This window comes from Rutidosis leptorrhynchoides, chromosome 1 (assembly GCF_046630445.1).
Source record: "Rutidosis leptorrhynchoides isolate AG116_Rl617_1_P2 chromosome 1, CSIRO_AGI_Rlap_v1, whole genome shotgun sequence".
Classification (NCBI taxonomy): domain Eukaryota; kingdom Viridiplantae; phylum Streptophyta; class Magnoliopsida; order Asterales; family Asteraceae; genus Rutidosis; species Rutidosis leptorrhynchoides.
Genome location: NC_092333.1, coordinates 533,651,424 through 533,658,580, shown reverse-complemented (window position 1 = coordinate 533,658,580; position 7,157 = coordinate 533,651,424). Strand labels below are relative to the sequence as shown.

General features: G+C 35.1%; 1 pseudogene; it reads left to right on the top strand.

Annotated features, from left to right (window-relative positions):
* Positions 1–2,748: 2,748 nt before the first annotated feature.
* LOC139877619 (receptor-like protein 7) lies at positions 2,749–6,071 on the top strand (annotated as a pseudogene).
* Positions 6,072–7,157: the final 1,086 nt, after the last annotated feature.

Genomic DNA, 7,157 nt, shown 5'->3' with positions numbered 1-7,157 from the left:
TTAAAAAAACCCACATGTATTTTCCATGTGTCTTTTCCTTTTTCCACCTCTTCTTTTTTTATTATTTTCATGAATGTACAACCAAGATCCAAAATGGAAACTCAGATTCACCAGCAACCAAGACCCACATGTGGTTTAATTCAAGGCCACCACCATTTTCGTTATAAGCATTCGTCACCACCGCCGCCGGCCACCTGCAACAACCGCCGGCCACCTGCAATAACCACTGTCACCGCCTTGGAACTCAGTTTTAAAGAAATCAACGAAATTACATAATCAATGAAACAGAAGATGTAGGAAACCATAATCGAACCTTTGTGTTTTAAAGAAATCAGCGAAATTACATGAATCAATGAATCAATTAATTGGGTTTTAAGTTTCTAATGCTCTGTTGTTAGTGAAATTTTTCAAAAGTTGAAGTTGTTTGAATTAATACATAAAATCGATTGGAACATATTCCTTATGCAGCGATTAGGATATTTTGTGAAGATTACGATCCAAAAGCATCAACAAAATTGGAAATCAAATGATGAATCTGCTAGCGGTTGTTCTTCATGAACCTATGAATCAAAATCGAAATCCGTTGCTTTTTAGATGATTTCTTCTTAATGAAAAACGTTGTAAATCACATCCATATGCTTCTTCGATCTTTAACAAAACCTGAATCGAAACATCTCTTTCGAATTTAAAGGAAGAAGAATCTGTTGACTTTTTAATACGAATTTTGACCTTCAGATTCATGCTCGATTCATCGATTTAGGATGTGAAAATTTGCATAAACAATCAAGATGAGATTTAGAACATAACTGCATTTTTACTTTTTGAAAATTCGTTCCAAATCAAAATCATAGATAAACAAGTTTATTGTTTCTTTATTTAAGTGTTAAACTAAGATAAAAAAGAATATAGGTGAAAAAAAGAAGTACAGGTGGTAAATACATGTGGAATTTTTTTAAATAAAAATTGTCCACATTGACAAAAATTACCTCAATTTTAAAAAATTAGAACACGCAATCCTTTTACTGCGCAAAAATTAAAATTGATTCCTTTTTGGGCTTAGTGAAATTGGGGGTTACCTTGATTGTCAAATTTGACAATATAGGTTACCCTTTCGGGCCATTTGCCCTTTTAAATGACGTGAATCTTATAATCATAGGTTTTTACTTCATCATCTGTACCTATGTAGTACATTATCACAACTCGATTTGTTTGTATGGAGGGTAATGTTAGTTGGAGTTTTCGGTGGTTTTGGTCGTGGTATTGACCCGTTTCCATACTTCCTATCCGGTGGTATTGACCCGTTTCCATACTTCCTATCCGGTGATTGCCCTTACGTGATAATGTATTATATTGGGTTTAGATGATGAGTTAACTTTTGATTGTTGGATTTCATAATTGTCTTTGAACAATGAGTAGACTTTAAACTTTGAGGTATTTTTTGCACATTGAACCTGCTTGTTTTTCTAAGAGTACATGGAGTCAACAGTGTTTTTCGCCGTCGTCCCAATCCGACGTCGGGCACGTCGACACCTCCCACTCCCTTCCGACGTTAAATCGCCGCCGCCGTTAACCATTTTCTTCCACCGTTGCCCAGGCGACGTTGAATATGCAACGATTTTTTTTTTTTTTTTTTTTTTTTTTTTTTGCAGGTACGTATTTGGGGGTGGTGATAGGAGGAAGAAGATAGGTTAAAAGTTGGGCCACATAGTTGGGCCAAAAAGTTTGGCCATTTTTTAAAAAAAAAATATGTGCCATTTTTTTACATGTTGGATCAAATATATTTTATATAACTTTTTTATTAAATAAATTAAATAATAATAGATAAAATGATTTGTATGGAATGAAATAATAATAATTAAATTTTTTATTAAAAGTATTAAAAATAATTAAATAATAAGTTGAACATTGAACGATTTTTTCTGTTTTGACTTCAGTGTTAAATCTCACTATTATCTGAATTGAACACCGAGTTCGGTGTTAAAAATTTATTTCTCATGCTCTAATAATATATGATCGCCTATTTTCTTCCGGTGTTTAATAAATTGGTGAGTCAATTAAGTTATTGAGTGGTGGGCCTTAAACTCGATGCCCACAGAAATAAAGATTCACTCCTCCTAAATTTCCACGAAGTGTGCATTTCTTATTTGGTTATAACGAGTGGAAAAATAGCCCGCGCATCGCTACGGAAATTAATTTTGCTCTATATCTTTGTAATTACAATTCGTAAATCGGCGGTTGATACTAACAAATAAAAAAAAATAAAAGAAATAATACATATAAACTTCTTTAAAGCTTATAAAAATAAAGTTGAAACAAAATGTATATAAAAACGAAAACGTTTTAAAGAGACTACGATAAATAGTTTCCGTCTATATCATGTCGACGATTAGTACAACTAATAATAATAATAATAATAATAATAATAATAATAATAATAATAATAATAATAATAATAATAATAATAATAATAATAATGTTATTATTATTATTATTATTATTTATATTTATATTTATATTTATTATTATTACTATTACTATTTATACTATATATTATTATTATATTATTAGATTGATCTTGATAGAGCAGCATGACATAGTTTTGACCATATATTTTGTGTAGAAATATTTGACTATGACATGTTAGTTTGTGAACGGTTAACTCGGGCGATTTAACTCATGGAAAAAATGATATATAGGGTAACTGAACGTTAAGCATACGCCTGCACTCTCTTTATATATAAGGAACATCGCACCTCCAAAAATAATCAAATAAAAATATCATCTCTTCATGGCTTTCAACTCAATGCCTATTATGAGTTCATTTGTATACTTGTTATTATTAGTCCTCCTGATCACACCCACTGCATCATCTTCATCGTTGATAAGCCATGATGGAGAGTGTTTAGCTTTGTTTCAATTTAAGCAAACCATTCTTCATCAAAATTACACTGCTTCTTTTAACGGTGGCCTTCAAAAGTTAGATTCTTGGCGAAGACCCACAATTAGCAATAACGGTTCTTCTGATTGTTGTTTGTGGGATGGTGTGGTGTGTAGCAATAATATTGGTCGCCGTGTGATCGAGCTTGACTTGAGCCAAAGCTCAATTCGTGGACCCATCAGGTCAAATAGTACTCTGTTTAACCTTGTTCATCTTCGAAAGCTCAACCTCTCGATGAACAATTTCGCTGAATCTCAAATCCCATCTGAAATTGCTCGTCTAAAGCAGTTAAGAAGCCTTGATCTTTCTCATTCGGGATTCAGTGGCGAAATCCCTAATGAAATCTCACATTTAATCCAATTGTCTGTTTTGGATTTGTCATTTAATTCACTAAAGCTTCAAAGTACTAGCATGTTGCAAGACTTGACTAGACTTGACAAACTCCATCTCAGGCATGTGAGCATCGGTTCTTCCGTACCAGAATTTTTGGCCAATTTTTCTTCCTTGACGTCAATCAATTTCAGAGATTGTCAGCTTCAAGGTAAATTTCCAGCAGAAATACTTCACTTGCCGAAGCTGAAATATGTTAGATTGGCAGAGAATCCCGACCTATCCGGTTCCTTGTCTGAGTTTCGTAACGACACCTTACTCGAGCTTCTGGATGTGACGAATACAGGTTTTTATGGGATAATACCAGAATCCATAAGTAACCTAAATCACTTGGTGTTGCTGTTACTTGGTGATTCCTTTTTCTCGGGGAGCATTCCAGGTTCACTCTCTAACTTGACACAACTCACTTTGTTGAGTCTTCGACGAAACAAATTCACAGGTCAAGTTCCTTCATTGGCAAGTCTGTCGAAACTCACGACTTTAGAGCTTACTGGCAACAATTTCGAGAAGGGATGTGATTACCATTGGATTGGCAAACTGACCAGCCTTGAAAAGCTCTATCTAGTGTCTATGAATATACACCAAGAGCTCCTACCGTCTCTTGCAAACTTAACCAAACTTAGTCTTGTCACAATGGCACAAAATTTTATTTTTGGCGGTATCCCATCTTCGTTTACGAACCTCACCCAACTAACCACTTTAGATCTTCATGATAATCAGCTCAACGGTACAATACCCAGAGCGCTTTCCAAGTTGAAAAACCTACAATTAGTTGACCTAAGTGATAACAATTTTATCGGCAGTGTAGACCTAGACATGTTCGTTGGACTAGGAACACTAGAAAGTTTGAATTTAAATGGAATATCATTTGTCATCACCGATAACTACACCGACGACCCCTTACCAGCACTTACAGACTTACAACTGGAATCTTGCAACTTAAAAGAATTCCCCGCCTTCCTCCGCTTCCACAAGAACTTGGTAGGGTTAAATCTTTGCAACAACATCATTGATGGTCTCATACCTGAGTGGATTTCAGATAACAGTCCAGAAACAATGTCTTATGTTGATCTTTCATACAACTTCATCACTGGATTTCATCAACATCCTCATTTTCTCCCTTGGGTTCGTTTAGAAGAATTTCGAATTAATAATAATTACATTAGTGGGCCACTCCCAATTCCTCCAGAGACAACACTCTTTTATGATGTCTCATACAATAACATGATAGGAGAGATACCTCCATTGATTTGTCAAGCGGAATCCCTTATATTGCTAGAGTTGTCTTCTAACAGCTTGACTGGAACCCTTCCTACATGTTTAGGGAGCAACTTTAGCAAGTCACTGATTTATTTGGGTCTGCAACAGAATAAATTTCATGGTAGTATGACGAGTATATTTACACATGAAAGCCAGTTGAAGATGATTGATTTGAGTGAAAATCAATTTACTGGTCCATTACCAAAATCATTAGCTAATTGTACTAACTTGCAGGTTCTCAACATTGGAGATAACTCTTTTGATGGTGTATTCCCGTTTTGGTTAGGAACTCTTACTGAGCTTCAAGTGCTTATCTTAAGATCCAACAAATTTTTCGGAGTAATCCAAAATCCATCTATTTTGAGGTCGGAGTTCCCCAAGTTACGGATCTTGGACCTTTCGAATAATGGCTTCAGTGGTCGACTGCCTGACAACTATTTCAAGATTTGGAAGGCAATGAAATCTGTTTATGCTGGAAAATCATCTAATATGGGATTCGAGATCTCTATATTAGCATTTATGCCAGATGAATTTCCATACTCGATGACGTTAATCTACAAAGGTGTAAAAAGAGAGTACCCAAGGATCTTAACAATATTTACAGCAGTTGACCTCTCTTGTAACAGTTTTGAAGGAGAGATCCCACAATCAATCACAGATCTTCAAGGCCTTCAGTCGCTTAATCTTTCCAACAACCATCTTACGGGTTACGTTTTACCGTCATTGGGGAACCTAAAAAATCTTGAATCTTTAGATCTCTCCCATAATGAGCTATCTGGAGTAATTCCTCGAGAATTATTGCAACTTGGCTTCCTTGCCATGTTCAACGTGTCATTCAACCATCTCGAAGGGCGCGTACCAGACGGAGAACAATTCAATACATTTGAAAACTACTCTTACGTGGGTAACCCTCTACTGTGTGGAAAACCATTATCCAATGATTGTCAAGGTTCAACGTCATCAACACTTCCACAAACAAGCGACGAGTACGAGTCTCTCCTCCCAAGTGACATAATCGATGGGTTGTCGTATTCACAGGCTGTGGAAGTGGGTTGGTAATAGGAACTCTTTTGGGGAACTTTGTATATGGAAGGTATCACGATTGGTTCGTTGAGCGATTTGGGATGAGGAAGGACAGATGGGTAAGGCCACTCGGTTACCGAAGGAGAAACTAAGTCATTCTATGGTAAATGTATCCAAGATGAATAAAAGCATTGTATTTACTTCTCTGTAAGTTTCATTTTGTAATCATGTAGTTATTATTCCTATAAGTTTCCAGATACGTGACGCCTATCAGTGATCAAGCATAGAAATGATCCTTAGCGTCAGCTTTGTAAGCGCGCTTGTTTCCAGTGTGCTACAATGGTTTGTCATAGGTAACGCACTCACGTTTTAACTTAGCAATCTGTTGATTATGCAATGTTAGTCGCGTGTTGGCCAAGTGTGACGCATGTATATGAAACATGCGAGTATGCGCATCATTAAGTCCTTCAATTCGATATTATGCATAAGTATGGCGCGTGATGTCGAACTCAACTGTAGTAGAACTTGTCCCTTCTTAAATATGAAGTGACATTTATTTCTGACATTTCAATAATTACAGCAAATAGCTGTCACTTCGACTGTCATTTTCTTGCCTTTCCTTTTTATTGCTTTTAGGCTACTTACACGTGTACATCCCGCAATGATTCAACCTATTTCTCTTTCTTCCTTCCCTTGTCTTATAAATACTTCTTTTTTCTTTGGGTACTTTTAAATAAACCAGGAGAGAGAAACGGTATGTATAAAAAAAATCAGGGTAAGTTAATTTTTTTGGAAGTTTTACTTTGAAATTCGTATCAATTCTTACACATTTCCCAACAACCACTCATTTTACTCTAATTATACTTTACTGTAATGTAAATGTAGTACTCCCTCCGTCTCATTCCAATAGTCCACAGACAAAAAACACGCAGTTTTAGGAAATTCTACTAACTTTTTTTCTCCACCAATGAAATATCTTCTCTCTCCAGATCCAACAATGAAATATCTTTTTTCCTTTCTATTTATAGAAGTGGACTATCAGAATGGGACAGCCCAAAATGGAATACTACCCTATTGGAATGAGACGGAGGTAGTAACAAAATACTCCGTAATGTGTACTGTAGTAATGTAGTAACAAAATACTTCGTAATGCGTACTGTAGTAATCATTACATTAACATTTATATTTTGCTTAAATAAATAATTAAATTAAAAATCAATTTTATGAGTTGGAGGCAAAAGTTTGTTCCTTAGACCATTTGTAGTTGTAGTTGGTATTGTGAGTTCGTGTTGTGTACTTTTTGGACTTTTTTGATGACTAAAACGCGTTATGTTGTTGAGTGGAGTAGTGGTGGTGTTGTGAGTTTTAGTGAAATGCTGATGTGACATTTAATTTTGTATTTTTTTGTTTTATTTATTTGTTTTATTTTATTTTTATTATTAAATAGTTTTATTTTATTTTATTTTTTTTCCAAACGGCTATATTTTTCCCAATATAAACACTCACCCATCACAAACTATAACACACACTTCATTTCTCCTTAAAA